The 27,159-nt window shown below is 34.8% G+C and overlaps 1 long non-coding RNA gene across 2 annotated transcripts in view; it reads left to right on the top strand.

Moving 5' to 3' along the window:
- Positions 1 to 25,521, top strand: part of LOC149131141 (uncharacterized) — a 583,984-nt gene extending 558,463 nt beyond the window's left edge. Inside the window, exons 2-3 of one of the 2 annotated variants that reach the window (XR_016238395.1) lie at positions 19,801 to 21,505; positions 22,464 to 25,521. This is a non-coding gene — a long non-coding RNA (uncharacterized LOC149131141). Of the gene's footprint in view, positions 1 to 19,800; positions 21,506 to 22,463 lie in introns of those variants that run through there. The other variant, XR_016238394.1, reaches the window with a different exon arrangement.
- The last annotated feature ends 1,638 nt before the right edge of the window (positions 25,522 to 27,159 follow it).

The following is a 27,159-nucleotide window of genomic DNA, read 5'->3' on the forward strand; positions in this document are numbered from 1 at the left end:
CTCAGGTCAGTCTTGATTGCAAACAAACCTATGATCAGTGGCACTCCACTAATGACCATCCCATCTTTTTTGTATCATAAACTACATTATCCACTGTATTCTTGTTTAATACGCTGGAGTATGGTGTGAGGAGCATTTGGTTGTTGTTTGTAGCTAGCCGTTTGATCATTTGATTGTATAGTGATTCTCTTGTTGGATTAAAAGTAGAATATCTTTGATAGGTGACAATGTAAAGCAAAACGTATGTGAGAGTGTATGTATGTGTGCACACACACACTATATATATATATATATATATATATATGTCTGTATGTATACACACACACACACACATACAAGCAAAGACTTGTATTCATTCATTCACCACCTCATTGCTCCCACTAGACAAGTAGCAAGTTGTAAAATGTAGCCTGCGACTCTATGGCAACAACCTTTACAATATATTCTGACATCTATAACATGCCAACTTTGATGTCACTAAACATATAAAAAAAACATTTCTTGCTTTCAGCTATCATTTCATATTCTTAGAATGATGTATATAACTTAGAATAAAATCCTCAATAATAACATGTATGACACTCAAAATATTTGAAGGCTTTTTGTTTGATGTGTAACCACCAAATCCCCCCCCCCCAAAAAAAAATTTGCATTAAAATGAACAGCATCAGAATTTAATAATTGTTCGTTAAATAAATTTGCCAAAAATATGATCGTCTCTTCAACTGCACACATGCATAATATAGACACACACATGCGCATAGACTCACATAGATACTGACATAGACTTATATTTCTATTGACCCATACAGATACTAACAAATTCATGTATATATATGTCTGTGTGTGTGTATATATACACACACATATATGCACACCTTCTTTTGCCCTCATGCATGTTGATTCTCATGTTTGTTACAATTTCTTTCATCAAAGAAACACGATGCAGCAATTTTTATTAACCTTGTCTTGTTTATATTTTTCACTTCATTTAGACTAAATTAGGCTAATTTAAGTAACGGTGCTTTTTTTTTTTTAATCACATTTTTAGTTTTCCTAACTACAACTCATTTTTAACATTACCTCATATATGCTCGGAAACCTATTATTACTTTTATTATTATTATTATTATTATTGGTTAATGAAAATAAGCTGTGGTGTGATGAGATATTTATGTTCAGTTATTCTTAGAGTTTCTAAATATCGATAAATTTGTTGGTTGTTGAAACTATTGTACCAAAGATAGTTTAGACGAAGAAAAATTACCATTTAAACTTTCCCCAACTTTAATTTTTATTATCTGCTGTCAATTAATCTTTGTTGAATGCTAATGGTTTGTTAATTAAAGTTGAGATTTGTGGCCCAATTTACTTTTTCGTCTTCCTTCGTGTCTGCTACCAATATGTATGTACCAAGTCAATTAGAATGCTTCTTTTTTTTTTTCGCCTTTGTTGTTAGATGATTTTGTGAACTGCACAAGTCTTGCAATTATTGTAATTCATTTAGAAGCTAAAAAAAAAAAAAAAATTAATTTGAGAAAGTCATCGAAATTTATTTACTATTTATCAAGTCTTTTAAAGAATGGTCCAGGAAATTTAGTATGTCACTGTTCATTATTTACCGAATTTGTGATGGATGAAAATGTAGCCTGATTTCATTGATTTCTTCAAATGAAATTTGCCAGCAGTCAACAAAATATATTTTGTTCGTTAATTTTATAAAATATTACTGTTTGTTTTTATGCATTTTTTTTTCTTGCCTCATTACTGTCAGGACAGGGCAAATTGCATTTTAATGCAATCTTTGTGTGGAAAGAGTTTAAAATTTAGCTGACAAGACCAGCTTTCTTACAGATTAAATATTTCTGTTGATCTGCACTTTCATCTATCTAGAGATGATCTGAAATGGAATATTTATTGGTTGAAGTTTTCAAGTAAACAGTAAAGTCATTAAAAAAGAAATTTTAATTGAATCCGCTGGGAAAACAAGTTATCTCACACTTGTTTTTACGCTATTTTTCTTCCACTTTCGCAAAATTGGATCTGACATTTTTAAACACCATGGAAAATAAAATAAAACTGGTAAAAACATTAAGATATTAAGACGTGAAATTTTGTTTACTTTGAGAAATTATTTAAATAAAAGTGGTCAGCTTTATGTATGCACGCCATTTATTTTTCTTTGACTTCCGTGTGCATAAAATGTATGCCACCGTTATTACAAAGTAGCATGTCCCTATTTTACAGTGTTTGCTTCCAACACCACACTGCTTAGTCCTTGGTTACCATTTGTGATATCCTCTCTTTTGCAAGCATTCTGGCCAAGTATCTGAGCTGTGTATCACTCCCATCAGTAACAGAGTTCCTGGAAAGAGTCTTGGGTACTAATCTTTCTCTTTCTGATTAAGGCATAAAAAAAGAAAATCCTTAGGACCAGTGACAACTCCAACAAAAGTTATTCCACTTGCATTAGAGGTATCATCACAGTAAATATCATTACAAACCAAACCCTTAGAGAAAACTCTGTCTCTATTTCTCAAACTACTAACTTATGGGTCACAAATGGATCCCGCATGAACACACATTAGCACACACTGAGGCTCAGTTTCTGTGTAGCAAATTGCACTCAAAGAGCATTGGTAAACCCATTGTGTTAATAGAAGACATTTAAGATGCCAAATAGTAGGATAGAACTCAGAACCTGTAAGTTGAGAAGTGCACTCGTTAACCACATGACTAACCTTGCAGCAGTTGCTTTGTTCAATTCATTATTATCATTATTGCTGCTTTGTTTTAAATGAACTGTTCCAAGTCTCACCCAGAGACTTCAAGTAATAACAAGTTGGATATTTTGCTATGAGTGTTATTTATGATTAGCAGTGCTACATTATATGGGAAGGAAGGAGACCAGAATCTGAGAGCTTAAGTTTCTGGTAATATTTCAGTTTCAAAAGAGTTCTAAGAGAATCAGGTGTTTTCAAGTAGACAGTGTCTTTTTTAGGATATGAGCAGTACCCAGGAAAACAATGTTTTGTAGTTCTAATACCTAGGAGGTTCATGGTGTTCTGCTACAGTGTTTAAGAATGCCATCTGGTACGGTCCCCAAATCTCCAATAATCATAGATACAGTTCTTGTTCTTAGATGTCATCGTCATTGTTGTTGCCATTTTCATTCTTAACAGTGGAGGCGCGATGGCCCAGTGGTTAGGGCAGCGAACTCGCAGTCATAGGATCACGGTTTCGATTCCCAGACCGGGCGTTGTGAGTGTTTATTGAGCGAAAACACCTAAAAGCTCCACGAGGCTCCGGCAGGGGATGGTGGCGAACCCTGCTGTACTCTTTCACCACAACTTTCTCTCACTCTTACTTCCTGTTTCTGTTGTGCCTGTAATTCAAAGGGTCAGCCTTGTCACACTTTGTCACGCTGAATATCCCTGAGAACTACGTTAAGGGTACACGTGTCTGTGGAGTGCTCAGCCACTTGCACGTTAATTTCACGAGTAGGCTGTTCTGTTGATCGGATCAACTGGAAGCCTCGACGTCGTAAGCGACGGAGTGCCAACAACAACATTCTTAACAAACAGGCTTGCTCTGAGTACATGCCTATTGATTGAAAGGGGTGGAGGAGGCAAGGGAGTTTATCCTAATGATCAGGCTGACCGTGGTTTTGTGAGGTTTCCACAAGCAGCCCTTGGAGGTCACTCACTTTTGGGGAATTTTCTCGTTTGAATTTTCTATTTCCTTACTTCTGTTATTTCGCTGTTTACATGCCTTCATGTAACCCCTCATCACGTTATATTGTAACGTATTATCCTGTACCATCCTTGCTCTTTATGTAAACACTTTAATGGTTAATAAATAAATCATCATTATTATTATTAATATCATTATTATTCACATTTTGTGTAAGCTGCAACAATATAAGATATATGGAAATTATCTGAATAGTGACATTATGAAGCACTGGGTGTTTAGTGTAGGTAGGTAGAGCAATGAATGTTTAATGCATGTCCTTGGGACTCTCTCTGTGAATACAGCTTTTAGTTGGACTCTCAGTCTGGATTTGTTGTATTTAATGTATTATGTAAAAGAGACAGAAAGCGAAAGGGAGAATTTCAGCAATAAATCACAAACACGCGCAACCTCTATTTATGGATGCAAAAGAGAGAAAGAGGGGGTGATTACATTCATATTTTGTTATTAAAATATCTGTGATTATAAAATATAAATCAATTTTTTTAAAATATATATATATATATATATATATATATATATAATTATTAGTTATCAATGTGTGTGTGTGTATATGTATGTATATATATATATATATATATATATATATATATATATATAATTATTAGTTATCAATCTGTGTGTGTATATATATATATATATATATATATATATATATATATATATATGTATGGGTGGAAATCCACCGAGAATCCCATTGCATTGAATAACAGATTTGGCGGCAACAGTTGCCTTTTCAGAGGACGGGAATATAAACCGACAAGGCATCAGAAAGGCTAAATCAAATTATTCTGTTAATGGATTCTTATTTATTTATTTATTCATTCGTCTATTTGTTTGTTTGTTTGTTTTTTTTTTATTTATTTTATTTTTATTTTTGTTCAGTGAATCTATTTTCTTCAAGAATGGAATCTGACAAGAAATGAAATTTATAATCATTGTTGACAAGCTTTCAGATAATTCAATTATTTCATATGGCCTTTCATGGCAATCGTGAACACGTCTTAGCACTTAATAATAGCGTTTCATACAAAAGTGTATATGCGTATGTGCACACGCGCGCATATGTACACACGTGTGCTGTGTGTGTGTGTGTGTATGTGTGGTGTAGATCTGAGAGTGGGGGGTGGGCAGGGCGTGAAGTGAAAGAAGAGAGAAAGACAATGGAGGGTTGGAGCAGGGGGGGGGGAGATTTGACAGTTTGAGAGGAAAGTATTCCAGTGCTTAAATAAATTTAAGGAAGGGAAAAGGATCTGACTGAATTCAGTTAAAAGTAGATAACGTAATAAAGGGGGTGGTGGTGGTGGTGGCAGTAGTAGTGGTGGTGGTGGCGATGATGAAATCGATGATGATGGTGGTGGTGGTGGTGGTGGTAGTGGTGATGATGGCAGCAGTAGTAGTAGTAGTAGTGGTGGTGGTGGTGGTGGTGGTGGTGGTGGTGATGATGATGATGAAATCGATGATGAAATCGATGATGATGATGGTGGTGGTGGTGATGATGGCAGTAGTAGTAGTGGTGGTGGTGATGATGATGAAATCGATGATGATGGTGGTGGTGGTGGTAGTGGTGATGATGGCAGTAGTAGTAGTAGTAGTGGTGGTGGTGGTGGTGGTGGGGATGATGATGGTATTGATGATGATGGTGTGGGTGTTGATGACAATGACAGTGGAGTCTATGATGATGACGGTATTGATGATAATTATGAAGAGGTTGTTGATACTGATAATTATTATAATAATAATAATAATAATGATGATTTTTTTTTTTAAATTTAATTTTATTGTTACATAAGCAGAAAGTTGTTTTTTTTTTGTTTTTTTTGGTGGGATGGAGTTATAAGTAAGAGGGAAGGATTGAAACAGGAAACTCGATGCTTGTGTGTTTTCTTAAAGACAGTAGTAGCTGAGTGAAGTTATTATTGCAAATTAAAACTGGATTGGAAATGCTGCTTTTCGCCAAGAACTCAGTACCACATTTATAACACCCACAAAGAGAAGTGCCTTCATATGGCCATTCAACTTGCTAGAAATAGCAACCAACTTCCCCTTACATTATCAACTACTGATTTATGTCAAGAAAGGAGACCTCAAAGAAAATATAGTCTGTGTATAGAAATAAGAAAGACAGGATGGTCATGGCTGAAATGCTTTTGCTCATGATCGCAAGTCTACATGGTCAGAGCTGACCGAGGGCTAAAGGAAATCTGACAGCCCCCAAAAAACAACAGTGAGTAATAATCCTCTCTAATTTTAGGTATAAGGAGAGTAATTTTGAGGGGAGGGAGTTGATCGATTGCATCAACCCCAGTGTTCAACTGGTACTTCTTTTATTGAACCTGTAAGGATGAAAGGGTAAAGTCAACCTTGGTGACATTTGACCTGAGAATGTAAAGAGCTAAAAAAAAAATGCCCCTCAGCATTGTGTCTGGCATAGTAACAATTGTACCAGTTTACCACCTTAATCCTTTAGCATGCAGATTTCTTTGTCAAATGTAATGTTTTTTTACTTATATTATTAATCATGCATTATCTTGTACTTTCAAGATTTCAACGATGTGCAGTTCTATATTTAAGAGATGAGGAATTATGTACATTATTTACATTTGACAGATATTAGTCCTCATCTTGTTTGTTGTTAACACAACGTTTCGGCTGATATACCCTCCAGCCTTCATCAGGTGTCTTGGGGAAATTTCGAACCTGGGTTCTCATTCCTAAGGTATTTTTTGATGTTGTTATTATTATTATTCAGGTCACTGCCTGAAATCGAACTTGGAATAATAATAATAATAATAATAACAGCAAGAAATACCTTAGGAATGAGAACCCAGATTCGAAACTTCCCCAAGACACCTGATGAAGGCTGGAGGGTATATCAGCCAAAACATTGTGTTAACAACAAACAAGTTGAGGACAAATATCCGTCGAATGTAAATAATGTTCAATGATGGGGTTGTTTATTTTTAGAATGACATTGTAGGGTAGGTACAAGAGGTTGGATCTGGTCAGTTTTAGTATAAAACACCCGAAATATTTGGGCTGGTTATGGCTGGTTTAAATGCTAAAGGGTTAATGATGAGTAATAATGATAGAGCTTGTATGTGGTCGCTGAAGCTGCTGCATACATAGCAGCCAAATGTTCCTCAAATGACAGCCTACTGTCTTTTAAGAACAAAGACAGGACACATTGTGAAGAAGCAAGCTTCTTTAACCACACAGCCATGCCTCTCCCTCACTGTGAATGAATACTCAAGCATCACATGTTTTGTGACAACAGAAATTTCCTCATAATAATAATAATAATAATAATAATAATAATAATAATTGTTGGATAAACAGACTTTGTTCATGAAGAACTTTTTCCATGATAAATAAATTATGATTTTTGCCTCTCTCAGTTCTCTCTCTTTTTCTCCGCTTATTGTCTCCTCCTCTTCCTACTTCTCTCTCTCTCTCTTTCTTTCACTCTGTTTCTTGTTCCCTCTTCTTCTCTATCTCTCAATACTTTTCACATAATCTTAGTTTGTTTTTTTCTTTTAATATTCATGTCAGTGAAACTTGCCATCAGAGTAACTGCTTGTATATAAATTAAGTAATTCAATTTAAGTATATGATCTAATATTTTTAACATTTGTTTAATTAGATTTTCTTCTCTCACATGCTATTTACCTTAGTTTTTATTTTTTTAAATTTTTATTTATTTATTGAGTTCTTTTTCTTTCATCAAAATATTTGTTATTTCTTTTTATTTTATTTTATTTTATTTTATTTTATTACTTTCTCTGTTTTTAGGTATGTCAGTGTGAGTGTCATTTTTTCTCTCTTATTTCAATCTTTCAAAAAATGAATTATTATTTTTTTGTGTTTTTGTCATAGGGAAAATTTTCAGTTGTTTTAGATATTTATTATTATTAGCATTATTATTATTGTTACTTTTATTATTATTATTATTATTATTATTATTATTAATATTATTATTATTATGGCAGCAAGCTGGCAAAATCATTAGCTTGACAGACAAAATGCTTAGTGGCATCCTTCACTCTGTTCCAAGTTCAAATTCCACCAAGCTCAACTTTGCCTTTCATCCTTTCAGGGTCGATGAATTAAGTACCAGTGAAACACTGGGGTCAATGTAACCAACTATTCCCTTCCCCCAAATTTCAGGTCTTGGGCCTTTAGCAGAAAGGATTATTATTATTATTATTATTATTATTATTATTATTATTATTATTATCATCATCATTATGGCATCATTGTTAGCGCATCAAACAGAATGTTTTGCAGCATTTCTTTTGCCTCTTGACACACTGATTTCAAATTCTGACATGGTCAACGTTGCCTTTTGTCATTTCAGGACTGATAAAATGAGTACCAGTTGAGCACTGGCCTCAAGGTAATCCACTGGCTGCCCAGAAAGTTATTTCTAGCCTTTGCCTACACTAGAAGGAAATTATTAAATATGAAACAATTATTTTTCGTAAACACTAGGGTGGTGGATTGGCAAGAACCATGCAATATTTTCACTAATTATTTTTATTCTGAGTTCAAATCCTTCACAGGCCAACTTTACTTTTCATCCCTCAAGGGTTGATAAAATAACTACCAATCACTGGGGTAGTGGAGGCACATGGCTTAATGGTTAGAGTGTTCAGATTCATGATCGTAAGATTGTGGTTTCAATTCCTGGACCAGGCGATGCATTTTGTTCTTGAGTAAAACACTTCATTTCACATCACTCCAGTCTTCTCAGCTGGTAAAAATTAGTAATCCTGCAACAGACCGGCGTCCCGTCCAGGGAGGAATATATATATACACCAGAGGAACCAGGAAATCGGCTCTTTATTCCTTACAGACAAATGTTGACGAACCAACCACTAGGGTTGATGTAATTAAATATGATGCTCCAAATTTGAGGCCTTATATCCACATAAGAAATCATTATTACTAAGTGTTATAAAGTGAGAAATAACCTTCTACTATGTTGAGACTGACACTTGGCTAATCCTCCTGGGAAAGGTCACAAAAATCTCCATATCCCATTTCTTTCTTTTTCTCTAAAATATAGGTCCTTTGTGGTTGGTTACATTAAGCCCTGATTCTAAAGGAAATCAGTTGTTGCTGTCATTCTTTTAAAGATTTGAGGAAATATCAGAAACAGTTGGCCACCAGACTAAGTGACTGATAAGATTTGTTGAACTAAGATGTATCTATAAGTTTAAAATAATGAAAATGTATGGTTTTTCTGTTGTAAGAAACCTTAGGGATTTTCTTGCCATTATCTTGGAAACATGATGCTAGTATCAGGTGCCAGCATGGAAATATTTGCCACTATTTTGTGGATTGATCTTAACAAATACCCATACATACATGTGTATATGTGTGCACAGACACACATGTGTATATTAGTGTTTGTCTTTTAGTTATATATAAAATCAAACATCAAGCTGAAGATTTATTCAATGCTTTTAAATAGAATGTATGCTCGTTAAACTTTTACAAGTAGATGTGGGTTGACAGTGTCTTTAAAGTTTTGGCCTTCTTGCTTTTGTCGTTATACATGCATACATACACACACATGCACACACACATACAGTCAGACTGACAAACAAAATGGTTTTCCACACTGTTTTCATTTACAAGTTTACAAAACATTGGTCAATCCAAAACTACATTTCTTTATTGCCCACAAGGGGCTAAACATAGAGGGGACAAACAAGGACAGACAAAGGGATTAAGTCGACTACATCGACCCCAGTGCATAACTGGTACTTAATTTATCGACCCCGAAAGGATGAAAGGCAAAGTCGACCTCGGCGGAATTTGAACTCAGAATGTAACGGCAGACGAAATACCGCTAAGCATTTCGCCCAGCATGCTAACGTTTCTGCCAGCTCGCCGCTTTATACCGCTAAGCATTTCGCCCAGCAATCCAAAGCTACAGTTGAATACATACCTCTGAAGTGGCACATATAGGTACTGAAATCAGAACTGCATTAGAAAACACAGTTATTAATTAAACAGCCATGCTTGCACCTGCATATGAGTAATTAAAATAAGCAAAAAAAAAAAAATTAAAAATTAAAAGCAGATTAACTATTGACAAAGTTAACTTTCTCTCATTTCTACTTGATTAACAAATACAATATAAAATAGTTTATTGTGCAGACGATATACACTTGTTTCATGAATAAAGATATTAAAATCCTCATTAAAAGCCGCATATATCAAATTATACAGTTTTACTCAATGTATCTGAAGAATATTTCATTTTCTATATTTTAATGAATGTCACCTGATGTGATAAAGAATTGAGTGTGGTTGTTAGCTCATATGAAATTCAAATGAAGCCAAAAGCAAAAAAAAATAAAATATATATATTATATTTACTGTGCTCCAAATTTTGAGACAGCCATTATTGAAAAGATTAGAACAGACACAGTTTAGGAAATGATGGAAGAAGCAAGACCATTTTGTGGTTCAAATACATTGATCAGGAATGATCAGGAAGTATTCTATTTAAAAGAATACTTCTAAATCATGCTTCTTTTTGTTTTTTTAATATATATATATATATATACATATATATACATATATATATATATATATATATATATATATATATATATATATATATATATATATATATAGCTCACTTAAAAAAATTCTCAAATACGGATTCAGCGGAGCAAAAACAGGCGGGCCAGACCAGTGAAAATTGTGAGCTTCTTCTAGCATTTTGACAGACCGGTCACTGGTCAATCTTATATACACAAGTACTATAATCTTTTTAGGATCTCGAAAAATTTTTTCAAGAACCTTCTGATTCTTTTAATGTGCTAGTTTCCTGGTATTAAATTGATATTAATTAATATCGAATTTTTACCATATTATGTTAATTATATATATATATATATATATATATGTGTGTGTGTGTGTTTTAATATATATGCATTTAATATGTCAAGTATTATCTGGTATGGAATGAATGGAATATTTTAACTTTCCAGTGTTATATATGCTAATTATATCATCATCATCATCATCATCATCATCATGATCATCATCATCATCTTGCATGGGTTTGATAGGTCTTTATCTCCAGGTCACCATCTTACCTTGTGTTAGAAAGCTTTGTTCAGCTCTATCAGGAAGTTTCACTTCCACAGACCGATTGTCACCACTTCTTGTGTTTCCATTGGTCCTCCCCTCTTGCAGATTCCTTTCACTTCAATCACATCATGGCACATCTCGACTTGAGTGTTGTCAACCTCTATGCTTATTACACGTCTGTATAAGCTTGGCCTTCTCTCATAGCAACTATGCAACTATTTCATGTTATACCCAAAGTTTCTTTCAGCCCATTTGTGTCTTAGCACTCATGCACACAAGCACCATGCAGCAAGTGGTGCGTGTCTACCTGCATTCCTTTTAAGCCTTTGCATTTGCTCCATAATTACATTGCACTTATCTCTCAAGCCTTACTGAACACACACGCATACACACATATGCATACACACACATACACACACACACACACATATGCATACACACACATACACACACACACACACACACGTACATATTCTTTATTGTAGAAGGTGCAGGCAGGTTGTGGTTAACAAGTTTGCTTCCTCAACCGCATGATTTCAGATTCAGTCCTGCTGTTTGTGACCCCTTGAGAAAGTATCCACTGCTATAACCCTGGGTTGACCAAAGACTTGTGAGTGAATTTGGTAGGTGAAAACTGAAAGAAGCCTGTCATATGTGTATGTGTGTTTGTTTGTTGTAATGAATAGCATTCATTTCCAATATGTTGCAGGAACATATCTAAGTGGAAATATTACTTTGTTAGTAAAAAAAGTAAGAATTGGTTAACAGGGAGGGCATTTGGCTGTAGAAATACTGCCTCGATAAATTCCATTCTAATCATAAAAGCCACTTAAATAAACACACCAGATTGTTTACTTACAAAATTAAATAAAGTTATGCAAAAAAAATAAATAAATAAAAGGAGGATGTTGATGTATTTTGACATTTCCCAGTTAGTAAGTCATCCAGTAGCTCTGAGCTTTCAAAGATGACTACATGGATGGTTATCATTGTGACAGTGGCAATGCACTTCTCAATATGTGGCAGAAGCAGTAGCTTACCAGATGAAATTCTTAGTGGTGTTTAATCCTACTTTACATTCTGGGTTCAAATTCCACCGAGGTTGACTTTGCATTTCATCCTTTTGGGGTTGGTAAAATAAGTACCAGTGGAACACTGGAATCAATATAATCAACCCGCCCCTTCCCCGTTCCTCAAATCTCAGAATTTGTGCCTATAGTAGAAATGATTATTATTATTATTAAACTTTTACAAGTAAATGATTGATAGGCACAGGAGTGGCTGTGTGGTAAGTAGTTTGCTTACCAACCACATGGTTCCAGGTTCAGCCCCACTGCGTGGCACCTTGGGCAAGTGTCTTCTATTATAACTTTGGGCCGACTAAAGCCTTGTGAGTGGATTTGGTAGATGGAAACTGAAAGAAGCCTGCCGTATATATGTATGTGGGTGTATATGTTTGTGTGTCTGTGTTTGTCCCCCCACCATCACTTGACAACCGATGCTGGTGTGTTTACGTCCCCGTCACTTGGTTTTGTGAAAAAGAGACCGACAGAATAAGTACTAGGCTTACAAAGAATAAGTCCTGGGATCGATTTGCTTGGCTAAAGGTGGTGCTCCAGCATGGCCACCGTCAAATGACTGAAACAAATAAAAGAGTAATCTGATGAAGGCTAACAAGCCAGAACTTTGAAGTCAGTCACTTCTCTACTTGTAAAAGTTGAATAAACATGTCTACTAAAAAGTATTGAATAATTCTTCATGATAATGTTAAATTGTTTTATTGTTTTCATATGTAACTTGACATAAAAACACACACACACACACACACACATATATGGATCTACATAAAAATAAATGAAGTTTGAAGAACTCAATACATGGATATAGTATGGAGTGTTAATTTCATTTTAAACTGAAACAACATATATTGTGATAGCTTCGCATTTTATCAATTTTTAAGCAATCAGTTTAATGAGACAATTTTATATTACAGTCTAAACTACAAAAACCCCTAAACAAACATATTTAAAGCACAAAAACTATTTGATGTAGTCAAAACTGTATTGTATAAGCCTGTATGTATGCATATGTACATTGTGTGTGTAGTTGCTATTTTTTTTTCATGTTCAGGAAAAGCAAATCTATATTAAAATTAGTTTTACTGAGAATAAGTGAGGAGAGAGAATGTATGCATTTGTGTGTGTGTGTTTTGAAAGCATGGCTATAGTTTTATTTTAGTCAAGTTTTTGTCTAGTCTTTTTTTTTTCAACCTTTGGAGTTTTACTTTTTATTTTACTGTTAAAACTATAAAATATTGTCCAATATTTTGTCAACACATTACACTGTCTCCTTCCCTACTTTTCCTCAGACACCCCTAACCTACTCACCTCACTTCTCCTCTGCTCTGTTCGTCCTCACATATCATGTCTACCACATCCCATGCCCTGCATGTTTTATTGTGCGACTGGCATTAAAGAGTTTGTCAGTGGTAGAAATAAAGCAGGAGTCGTCAAACCAGGGTAAATTACCCCAAGTGGGGTAAAAATGAAATTTTTGTGGGTACTGAGGACTCATTAGACATAAGTAAAATTATATAAAAAAAACATGTTCCTTGTTGCGACAGAAATTTTTCTTCTAGCAACACTGCATCTGTGCAATGTAATGGATATGCTTAGGAGACATCATACCATTTTGAACTACAAACAATTTGGTTGCTAAGGCATTGTCAAATGACTAAACAGATATTGGAGAGTATTGTAGTTCGCTTGAAGCATTGTGTATTGTTTGTAAAGAATAAAAAGTTTAGAATGGTACAACAATGCACTATAATACAAAAAATGGACTATATACCTGTTGTAATTTGGTTATCTATAGTCCAATGATATTTCGGAATTACAATTCCTTCTTCAGATATTCTTAGATGGAGTCTCTGCTATAAACTGTTTTCGAACGGTTTTCTTTCTTTCGGAAGCGTCTCAATAGTGGTCTCATGAAGCTTCTTCCAGAATTCCTCATGAGAAGTGCGTGAGGTTGTCTATTATTTGTCAGTTGTCTATTACCCGCCTTAACCTTATTTTTTAATGCATGTTTTTGCTTGAAGTAGATTTAAGTAGTTATTTAATTCAACCCTTTAACAAAATCGATTGGACCCCAAAGATTGTATCCAAATTGCTCTGGCATCAAAATGCCCCAATTTTGATGTAATTGTAACAAAAATGAAACATCATTTCTCCAAATCCTGAAGTGAAAAAGTTTCTAGAAAAATCCTTTTGTTTCATAATGAGGATATTAATTTATTTTATCGCATTTGTTTTGTACTTTTTACATTTATACTTGTATTCTCTCTTTAATGGGTTAAAAACTAGTTTAATAGAAACTTCTTTCAAAATTCCAATTTTCTTTTTTCACACATTGTGTAGGGTGGATGATTTAAAATGTTAGAGAAACAAACTTAGCTGTTTCTTACAATAAATACCAATACATATGTCTAGAGCTAAATTTTTTCAGGGGCCCTTAAAATACTAGTGTGAATTCCCAATTTTAATATTTTGTTGCATGGAACCCCAAATCTTATATGTCGCCCAGTTGAGAACCACTGCTTTGCGTTTATTGCTTTGCTCAGTCTGATAAAATAAGTAGCTGTCAAATCTTCCTCTGATTACACCTTCTTATTGTAAAAGAGTGGAGGCGCAATGGCCCAGTGGTTAGGGCAGTGGACTCGTGGTCATAGGATCGCGGTTTTGATTCCCAAACCGGGCGTTGTGAGTGTTTATTGAGCGAAAACACCCAAAGCTCCACAAGGCTCCGGCAGGGGATGGTGGCGAACCCTGCTGTACTCTTTCACCACAACTTTCTCTCACTCTTCCTTCCTGTTTCTGTTGTGCCTGTAATTCAAAGGGTCAGCTTTGTCACACTGTGTCACGCTGAATGTCCCCGAGAACTACGTTAAGGATACACGTGTCTGTGGAGTGCTCAGCCACTTGCACGTTAATTTCACGAGCAGGCTGTTCTGTTGATTGGATCAACTGGAAACCTCGACGTCGTAAGCGACGGAGTGCCAACAACATTGTAAAAGAAACAAAGAATGCATTTGATGTCCTAAATACATGATGATTTCCCACCCACAACAGAAACCAGTCAGGGCTTACCTGGGGTTAAGCAATCACTCATATAATGTTTGAATAGGCAACACTTTAGTTATATGCTATGTCAGTCGTTTTGATGAGAAATCTCGGGTTGTCGTAACCAGTATAGTATATGAATGTATAACCTACATTTGCGAAACATGTCTTAACCATACTGAGTGTCTGATTGCATCGTTTATATGTATTTTTGAATGTTCACGTAAAAAAAAAAGAAAACAAAAAAAGAGACAGAAATCTATAAAAATAAAAACAAAAACAAAAACATACAAAATTATCTATTAGCGATAATCATTGGAAACAGCAGAAATTGTCTACTTTCAAAAAAAAAAACCAAAAAAACAATAATAATAATAATGGTAATGATCATGAATAAATAAAAAGAAAGAGAAATAATAACCCAGTTTCCAATAGACAAAGAAACAAGGCAAACTGCAGCATTATCAATTCTGCTACAATAACAGGAACCGCTTCCAGCTTCAGCCTGTGTCATCAATATCAGATAGAAAATGTCATCACAACACATGAGGTAGGCCAAGGCCAAACAGCCAGTATAATTTGAAACACAAAACTCCAAAATACTGAGAGTATGTGATAAAAATATGCTCTAGTCATGTTTCAATATGGTGCTTCTCAAAGAAGAACTCTGCTTTTCTTTTGTGTTGTTTGGGTGGGGTTTTTTTAACCCTTTTTTTATAATTTGAATGTAGTCGTGATTGTGCTTATAGGGGTAGAGGTATGAATGAGAGATTGTGTGCAACAAATATGTGTACATATATGTATGTATATATGTGTGTATATGTATGTATATATTTTTATGTGTATATATATGCATGTGTGTCTATATATATATATATATATATATATATATATATATATATATATATATATATATATATATATACAGACACTATATACATATACTTTGTCTCTTATATGTAAGTACACATTTTTCTCTCTCTATATATATATATATATACACGCACATATATATTTTTTGTGTGTGTATATATAAATGTATGTATGTACATATGTATGTATAAGTACAGGTGTGTTAATGTGTGTATATGTATATATATATATATATATATATATATGTATGTATAAGTGTAGGTGTGTTATGTGTATTTGTATGTGTGTATATATATATGTGTGTGTATGTGTGTGTGTAGATAGATGTATATATGTATTCATGGTAAAAGAAAAAAAAAATCATTAATATGTAACTTTTTTTTTATATTTTATCTTATTCTTGTGAACAGTTTTCTGATTACAAAAGAACATAATTCACGAACATCATACTGAATGTTGTACTCATTGTTTCAGAGGGAGAAAGAATTCTTTCTTTTTTTTTTTCCATTAATAAATAACCTCCCCTTTATCATCATCATCATCATCAATTCACAGTTACCTGGAAACTACTTTTTGTAACTATGTTGCAGAAAGGAAATCTGTTTTGCAGTATAATAGAAGTTACATAGCTAACGGATAATAGTTCGCTTAACTAGAAAATAATTTTCGGTAACATCAAAAAGGGGAAAGAGAAAGAAATTGTTTTATTGTTACTACAGAAATAGTAAAATTAGAATACCAATCTTGTTTATTGCACATCTGAAAATTCTGCTTACATTTTCTGAATTTGCTTTTTTTTTTTTTTTTAAATAAAAATTGCATTTTTTAAAAATCACATTTTATACATTTTTTTTCATGCACCTGTCTCTTACATACCTTGTAGGATCTCTGGATGTACGCATACAAACACAGGGTGAGAACATGATGTTAGTTATGATGGTGGATTCATTAATTACTTAGTTTTTTTTAACCTTCCATACCTCTCTCTCTCTCTCTCTCTCTCTCTTTCATGTTTTCTGTTGTACTATACTGGAAAGACATTTAACTACTACGTCTAGCAGATAGAACAACATTTCTCAACCGGGGTTCTTCTGGAACTCTAGGGTTCCATGAGAAAGAGAGAGATAAACCAATGCTAATTTCATGATCATAATATTACTATACATACAAAACATATTACTGGTTATTGTAATATAGACATCATCCCCTCTAACCTATTATGTTATCAAAAAAATATAACATCCACATCCACATATCTCTCAAAGTCACAGCAAATGTAGCAAAAAGTGCTTTACAGTGGAATCCGGATGGATATAGAAAGAAAGGTAGGCCTAAGAACTCCTGGCGTAGATCAACACAAAAGGAATTAGAGAAAGGGGGACATTCATGACAGAGTATAAGTACAGAAGCGAAAAATTATGCGACATGGAATTCAATTATAAGTGGCCTATACTCTGTGTTGGAGGGTTAAAGGCAAGAACAAAAAATATATATGTATATATGATATTTACTACATGAACTACGATGAAAAAATATGTGAAAGATATGGTATGTAATTTTTTTTTTTTGTGCAGGGGTTCCTTGAGACATAATTTATTTTAAGGGTTACACAAGGATAAAAAGGTTGAGAAACACTGTGCTAGAGGGACAACAAAATGGCTCCCTTGTTTCCTCAATCATAAAACAACAGGATTACGTCTTTTATTGTTTGATTCCAGGTCAGCTATGATGGAAAAACCCATGGGCAAAGGTGTTGCAACCATGCTTGACCAACTCACCTTCTTTTCAGATACAGCATATCCAAGACTACATTATCGATATACTTGTTCTTTTTCTTCCTTTAAGACAACAGTAAGGGGAAGGATAAATTTGATAATATAGCGTCAGATATACCTGAAAGAAAGAAAAAAGATGGGATGGTTAAGGCTAAAGAATTCTTAGATCATAGGTCTGCCAGCTCAGAGACTGACTTGGGATTAAATAAGAACAACAGCTGGACCTATTGAAACCACGTTGACATAGAAAAACAGCAATGTTAAACCAATTAAGTGACACCTATACGAATTACAGATTTTTAAAATTGTTCTTATTTCTACATTGTTGCATAAATTTATAGACTTTCATAACATTGTTTCATTATATTAACAATTTCAGTTATGTCTCAACTTCATTCCATAGCTGAGCTATATTATACTTCATTATGAGATTCAAAGTTGTTTCATTATGTTAAAGATTTCAATTATGTCTTTGATTTCCTTCCATAACTAAGCTTATTATTGAAAACAATATTTTAACTTGTTTCATTAAGTTAACTATTTCAGTCATCTCTTTGATTTCACTCCATAGTTAAGATTAATACAACTAGAATACATACCATATCAAGCAGATAATTAATACATCGTTAATATCTTGTGTTTTCTCATTATAATAATAAACATCTGTTGGACTGGAGTTAGTTTTGGTAACGAGTTTCGAGAAATTACCAGTACAATTTATAGTGGTATTAGTTGTGATATTAAGTCGTGATGCTGGTTTACCAGTTGTGATGTTGGATTATTGGTTGTGATGTTGATTCATTGGTTGTGATGTTGCTTAGGTGGTAGTGATGTAGTACTGGTGGCTATAATGAGTAGTTGCGATGTTTGTTTAGTGATTGTAATGTTGGATTTATAGTTGAGATGTCGGTTTGACAATTGTGAGGTTGGATTGATGATTGCAACATTGGTTAGGTGGGTGTGATGTTGGCTTAGCTGTTATGATGTTGGTTTAGTTGTTGCAATGTTTGTTTGGCGGTTGTGATGCTAGTTAATCAGCAAGCCATCATTTTGTAACCCTGATTTTCCTTGTAGTTCTTCAACATCATAATTAAATTCTTCAGATAGAGGGAGGCATGATGATATCTGGAAAACCAAGTCTTTCGGTTACTCACACCTCGTACTATAGATCAGCTTGACCAGAGCTAACCATGGGGCTGCACAAAAATAATCATTAATAAATTATTTATTTTTATATAAGGAAACCCATACAAGCACATGCAAACATACCCTCTCTCTCTCTCTCGCATTAAGTGGAGAATTATTTATAAATAACAAGATATCATTGGAAATATCAAAGTAGTGTTTATATTTGCCATGTCTTGCATTCTAATTATTCTGTGATTCCCAAGAAAGTGTTCACGCTATATTCTTTCACCTTAGTGCTATTTTGCCCATCCATATGTGCCCACCACATTTATTGTCTCCTTAAATATTGATGGTTGCAATTTTTTCGTTCCTTTTTTTTTTTTTGGAAATCTTTATTTAAAATTATATTTTTTCATTACATACATACCATACATACTCATACACACACACACCACACAAGCACACACACACATACACATAATATATACATACATACATACATATATATAAATACATATATTCATACACACACACACACACACACACACACACACACACACGTGTATGTATGATAAAGCATTTTTTGAAAAAAACAAAAATTTTTCATCAAAGCTAACAAGTATTGTTTTTGTTCTAATCATCAACATTATCATCACCACTACTACCATCATTATCATCAATATTTTTTTTTTTTTTTTGAAAAAAAAAACATCTTTTTTTTTCATCCTGTTTTTGAAATTAAATTAAAATCATTTATCTTATTTTCCATCGCTAAATATTTGCAAACTCTGAATTCCTAAAGATTTAAGATTTTGTAAATTGATTTAAAAAAAAAAATATTCTTTTTTTTTTTAAATTTTAATTTTCTTTTAATTTTTGAAAAATAAATTTGCATTCCTCTATTATTATCGTTATTATTATTATCGTTATTATTATTATCATTATTATTATTATTATTATTATTATTATTATTATTATTATTATTATTATTATCGTTATTATTATTATTATTACAATTTTCTTTATTTTATTTCCAGGCTGTCCTCTTAGCTTATGTCTCAATTTTTGGATTAACAGGTTTAACACAGTAAGTAAATACAACCTTATTTCAATTTCCAAATGAAATCTTATTTATTTCTAAATTAATACAAAATGCCTAAGCGACCTAGGTTTATCATTTGTTGACGTTTTCTGCTGTTATTTTATATTTTTTTTGCTGAATTTTTTTGTTTTCAATTTCCTTTTATATCCATTGTGAACTATGTTTCACTTTTTCTCTCTTCAGATGTAAGCTATAATTTAATTAAAGGAATCAATTAAGTTGTGTTTCTAAAAGATTAATAAAATTTTACAATTTTTATTCGCAACTGAGAAAAACAAAAACAAAAAAAAATTTTAACACTTTCTAAAATTACTATTTAAAAAAACAAAAATTCTGTTGAATGGAATTTTTTAATGTTTGAAACTATTTCTTCAGTGTGTGTGTGTGTACACACTGCATGTGCTATATTACAAAATTTATGAAAATATTTTCCCCTCTCCTTATACTGGCCATGTTATAAAACTGATAGAATGTCAGGTGATGAAGGAAGACCTCATGAATAAATCTTATGCCCACACATATATATCACTGTGTACTCACACGTATATCACTGTATCAATCGGATGTTGTTATACATCACTGATCACAATGCACTTCTTTGCATTGTTGTACCTTTAGAATGATGCCCTCTGAACAGAGCACCAGTCTGTTGCAGGGTTACCCATTTACTGTTGCATGGACTGAAGCAACGTGAAATGAAGAACACAACACATCACTGCCTGTCTGGGAATTAAAATCACAATCTTCTGATTGTGAGTGCAACATCCTAACTACTTTCACACACACACACACACACACACAAATATATATATACACACATGTATGTATCTTGGGAGGGATATTTCACTTCTTTTGTTACTTTTTAGAATCATTTCATGTGATCATTATAGCCATAATGACCCTCCCAAGCTACAACAATATCTGTTCCAACACTGACGCTTACATCAAGAATCTTACAATCCAAATACAAAAACAATCCATCCATCCATCTATCTATCTATCTATCTATCTATCTATCTATCTAAAAAGAGATTTTGTGTATGTAAATTTATATTAAAAACAAAAAGAAAATTTCAACAAAATGTAAATACAGTTCTATATTTAAGAGATGAGGAATTATGTACATTATTTACAATTGACGGATATTTGTCCTCATCTTGTCTGTTGTTAACACAACATTTCAGCTGACATACCCTCCAGCCTTCATCAGGTGTCTTGGGAAAATTTCGGTGTTGCTGATTTGACACTGACTTAGTCTGTCATTGGACATTTTGATATTTCTGTTGCTTAAGGCAGTCGGTTGGCAGAACCATTACCGTGCCAGAAAAATTGCTTAGGGTAATTTCTTCCCTCCTTATGTTATGAGTTCAAGCTTCGTTGAGGTCGACTTTGGGGGTTGGTAAAATAAGTACCAGTAATTGACTCACCCCACCTTCCCTGAAAATTGATGACCTTGTGCCCTAATTAGAAACCAATATTTCTGTTACTTTAACATTTCTGTCTCTCTCTCTCTCTCTCTCTCTCTCTCTATCTCTCTCTCTCTCTCTCTATGTTTATGTATATGAGGTGAAGCAAAATGTTTGTCAATCATGTTCTATTAATAATTTGTAATGTTTCTCTCTCTCTCTCTCTCTCTCTCTGTATGTATATATTTCTGCACACACACACACACACACACACACACACACACACACACATGCATATGTGTGTCCTTTTTTTCCCCCATTGCAAAAAAGTACTGCCTCCAAAACAAGCTGAATGTCCAGTCAGCCATGTCAAATCCTCAGCACCTAAACAGTTGTCCCCCCCCCCCCCCCAATCATCACATTCCTCCAAAGTCCCTGTTACAGTTTCTCAACTCTGATTCATGTATGCTTATCTCCGTTCCCACCAATTCAACCAATTCGTTGCAGCCACTCCAGTGAGACTTGTTTCCCCCCCCCCCCCCCACCACCACCACCTCCTCTTCTCCTTCTGCAATTCAATCATTTCTGATGATCTGAAACTAATTGCTACTGCATTTATAAAAGTTCCCCTCCCCATCTTTGAATAAATCAAAGCAACACAGACTTCGATTTAATCAATTTAGCTTGTTTTACCTGTCTATCATACTGTGTAGCTTTACAAAAGTTTTTTTTTTTTTTTTTTTTTTTTTTACCCTGTCTTTCCTCTGCAATTTTATTCTCAGCCAAGTTGTTTGCAAACACTGACCATCATATTAAGAGTTCATATTGTTACACAAAGATCTACTACCATCACGAATCAACATCTAGAGCTGACTACTTCTCATGAAGAATCAATGTGCTTTATCCTTTGTCTGCTCATCTGTCTGTCTGCCAGGTAAGATGACAGTCCACTTTCAAAGCTTGTAAAACATTTGCAAGCACCTTTTAATTACACAAATTATGTTCAGAACTCTTTACCTACTTCCTTCTGTTTCAATACGCTTGCAATGGATACAGCTCCTAGACAAATACCTTTTCAAATGGTATTATGCTGACCTCATTTGTCAGTATTAAAATTTCCCGCAATTGTATGAGTCCCTTGTGGACACATGCTATTTGCTGGTCTTTATTAGCTGAGTCAGTAATTATCCAGTTTGTGTGTGTGTGTGTGTGTGTGTGTGTGTGAATAGCATATGCATGCAAACATAGCAATATTTTCTTTTTCCCCTCTCTATTTTTTTTTTTTGTTTTTCGTTGTTCTTTTTTGTTTGTTTTTCTTCGTAGGGTAATTAATTAATAACTTTAGTAATTATCTGGATCTGACCAATCCTACTTAAAGGCTGCTGGGATATTTTCCCTGACAGCTAGCCTGAAAGAAAGCAGGGAGAGGGGGGGTGATGGTAATATAAACTAAACTCTGCTAATGTTTGTATTCCAATCAAACTGACCCTAATATCCCATCCATGGCTGTGAACACAATGTTTAATTAATGAGAGGAACTTGTTAAAATGGAGCAGGTGGTAGGAGCGGCAGTGGTGTTGGGGGATTAATTGTTAGGGTGAGAGGTCACTGACTCTGATGCATCATTCAATCACCATGTGTTCAGACTCACCTATAAATATTAGGATATATATACATATTTGTATACCCACTTCTCTTTCTCCCTCTCTCTCACACACATACACACAGCATAGACCATTAACACTTCACAGTAGTAGATTTGTGAGTGTTAGCAAGGCGAATACAGCTGTGAATAATTACCTATCAATTAGGCAGAGTATCTATTCTTGCTTGGATAGAGCTGACATCATCATCATCGTCTTAACGTCCACTTTCCATGCTAGCATGGGTTGGACAATTTGACTGAGGACTGGCAAGCCAGAAGGCTGCACCAGGCTCCAATCTGATCTGGCAGAGCTTCTACAGCTGGATGCCCTTCCTAACGCCAACCACTCCAAGAGTGTAGTGGGTGCTTTTACGTGCCACTGGCACAAGGGCCAGTCACATGGTACTGGCAACGACCATGCTCAAAAAAAATTAAAAAAAGAGGTCTTTACATGATTGCTTGCCCAGTTAAAAATAGCAACCAAACTTACTCCCCAAAGAAATTCAACCACGAACCAACAAGTGTATCTTGGTGTGGTTGTACGTCCAGTTAAAAATGCTAGATAAATCCACCTCAGACCACTTCCGATAGTCTTACGAAATGAAGGCCTCATGATAGGATAATGTAGTAAATTTAGATTTACTGAAGCTGAACATTGTGGAATGGCTCTGTCTGAAATGGCACTGAGCATCAGTCTGCCCAATCAATCAAATCTGAAATTGGTGGGGTACATAATGACAAGAGCAAAATCATAGGGCAGGTGGAATTTGTTGAAGTAGATTCTCTATGGCCAGGTGCTCTTCCTGATGCCAACTCTTACACTAGTTCCAAATGAGGTTATATTTCCCCTTGGCCAGACAAGCTTCCGCAGAAGACTAGAAACAAATGATAGGGGCATTCATTTATAATGATTGTGCATTGTCAAGACTAGAATGCATATGCACATGTGCTTGCACACACCCATGCATGTGGGCAAACACACACACACACACACACACACACACACACACACACACACACAGTGCAGGCTTTATTCAGTCTCTGTCTGCCAAGACTTTGGTCAGCCAAAGGCTGCTGCACACATAGGTGCAGGTGTGGCTGTGTGATAAGAAGCTTGCTTCTTAACCACATGGTTCCAGGTTCAGTCCCACTGTGTTGCACCTTGGGCAAGTGTTTTCTGTGACAGCCTCAGGCTGACCAAAGCCTTGTGAATGGACTTGGAAGACAGAAACTGAAAGAAGCCTATCGTATGTGCATGTGTGTGTGTGTGTGTCTTTGTTTATGTCCCCATAACTTAGTGGTTTGGCAAAAGAGACTGATAGAATAAGTACCAGGCTTAAAAATAAAAAGAAAAGAAAGACAAGTACTGGGGTTGATTCATACAACTAAAAGTTCTTCAAGGCAATGCCCCAGCATGGCCACAGTCTAATGACTGAAGCAAATTAAAGGTAGAAAGTTATACTGAATCTAAAACCACATTGTTAAGAAACAAATTTCTTATTCATACAGCCATACTTATGCCTCACACACGAACACATATACACACACACACTTGAACACATACACGCACACACATGAACACACACTCACATATGAACACAAACATACACACATACTGATACTAAAGATGCTGTAAAGATGATAAAATTGTGATAGAGCACAACCTTGTGGTGATGACTGATCTGTTTGTCTCCTGAATGTCTTCTTGCAATTGTGTACAATAAATAAAAGCCTATCTTTATATATATATATATGTATATGTATATAATCTAAAGCCTATGTATACACTTGCATGTATATAAGTGTTTTTATCTAATGTAATCAACACAAACACACACATATACTCATATATATATATATTATATGCACATGCATGCACACGTACACAAACAGGAGAAATAGCTGAATTTACATTTATATGTTTTACAGATAATCTAGCCACCATCACCGCTCTATTTCGCCTTCCCATCCTCCTCATCACACCTCCACTCTCGTTATCTAGATACGATGGTTTCATCATTGTTCTTATTTGATTTCGAGTCCTTATTAACGCCAGAACAAGATAGCAGCAATAAGTTGCGCATTTATTAACAATTAAACATTGTCTTTTAGACCGTCACTGCGTTCTTTACCCCGTTGATCTTTTTAATATTCTTTTGGATTTTTTTTTTTTTTTTTTTTTTTTTGGTATCATACATCTTTGCTTATTGCACAGTTTTGTCATTATTCATCGTCGTCATCACCGTCATCGTTAACGTTGTTGTCTTCGTCATTGCTATCATCACTGTCATTTTGTGTTTTTAGTTGTCATTTCTTTCTGTTGTGTCTCGTTCCTTTGTTATGACATTAGCAAAATGCAATCTCTGTTTTAACATAAATGAGCATCATTGTGTGCGTGTGTGTGTGTGTGTGTGTACTTGTGGGTATGTGTGCTTCTGGGTGGGAGTGCGCTTATGAGTGTGTGTGTGGGTTTCTATGTGAGAGTGGCTTGTGAACATGCGTGGATAAATATTTATATATGCACATCAACATTATCAAAGTGTATAATTGATATGTGTTGTGCGCATCCACATGTGTGTGTACAATATATATATATATATATATATATATATGTATGTATAAAATATGTGCGTGTGGTATGATTGTGTGTGTGTGTATACATATATAGGGACACACACTCACATACACACACATATATGCACATTTATTACATTTTTGAATGTGTGCACATGCATATACACTTATACATGCATTTATATGCATACACACACACACACACACACACACACACACACACGTGTATAAAGGTTTTGCAATATTTTTTTCATTAGTTTTTAATTAGTCTTGCTCTGTTCTATTGACCTTAAGGGAATCTGAAACAGACAAAAAGAAACCAATGGGTGTAGGCGGGGTTTGATGGGGTGGGGTTTGGTACCAACTTTGGTGACACCAAATGTTGATTGCAATTAATATCATTTATAACAATACTTCTGCAGACATGCATGGTTTGTTTGTTTTGTTTTTTGTTTTTTTTTTGCTGTTCAGTTTTAGTTTTTGGACTTGTTTTTATTTATTTCAATCTGCATTTATTTTGCTAATGCTCCCCCACCCACCCCCACCCTCCAGTATTAGCTATGCACCATTTTCAAGATGTACAGTTCTGATTTTCATTATATTGAAGTAGGTCTTTTTTCATATTCTTTATATATATATATATTTTCATTAAAGTAGTGTTTCTCTGCCAAAGGCATAAGATACCTTTGATTGCTGCAAGGTGGTAAGATACATATGCACGAACGCACACACACACACACACACACAGGGGTGACTGTGTGGTAAGAAGTTTGTTTTCCAACCACATGGTTCCAGGTTCAGTTCAACTGTGTGGCACTTAAGGTTAGTGTCTTTTACTATAGCCTTGGGCTTGCCAAATCCTTGTGAGTAGATGTGATAGACAGAAACTGAAAGAAACTGAAAGGCGGGGAGCTGGCAGAATCGTTAGCCCGCCAAGCGAAATGCTTAGCGATATTTCGTTCTGAGTTCAAATTCCGCTGAGGTCGACTTTGCCTTTCATCCTTTCGGGATCGATAAATTAAGTACCAGTTACGCATTGGGGTCGATATCATCGACTTAATCCGTTTGTCTGTCCTTGTTTGTCCCCTCTGTGTGTAGCCCCTTGTGGGCAGTAAAGAAATAGGAAACTGAAAGAAGCTCATTGTGTGTGTGTGTCTTTGTGTCTGTGTTTGTCTGCCACAACTGACTGAGAACTGGTGTTGGTGTGTTTATCTCTCTGTAACTTAGCTTTCTCGCAAAAGTAACTGCTAGAATAGATGTCGGGCTTTAAAAAAAAAAAAACGACTGGTATCAATTCATTTGACTAAAATTCTTCAAGGTGGTGCCCCAGCTTGGCCACAGTCTAATGGCTGAAATAAGTAAAAGATAAAAGATACACCACAATCAGTATTATCTACATGACATTTATTTCAAACTTCAAACAGGTTGAATACACTGCTTGGTAATACTTAACTCCTTGGCACTTAAACCAGTTGGAGGCGCAATGGCCCAGTGGTTAGGGCAGCGGACTCGTGGTCATAGGATCGCGGTTTCGATTCCCAGACCGGGTGTTGTGGGTGTTTATTGAGCGAAAACACCTAAAGCTCCACGAGGCTCTTCCACCACAACTTTCTCTCACTCTTTCTTCCTGTTTCTGTTGTGCCTGTAATTCAAAGGGTCAGCCTTGTCA

The sequence above is a fragment of the Octopus bimaculoides genome, chromosome 25 (assembly GCF_046866305.1).
Source record: "Octopus bimaculoides isolate indiv1 chromosome 25, ASM4686630v1, whole genome shotgun sequence".
Lineage (NCBI taxonomy): Eukaryota > Metazoa > Mollusca > Cephalopoda > Octopoda > Octopodidae > Octopus > Octopus bimaculoides.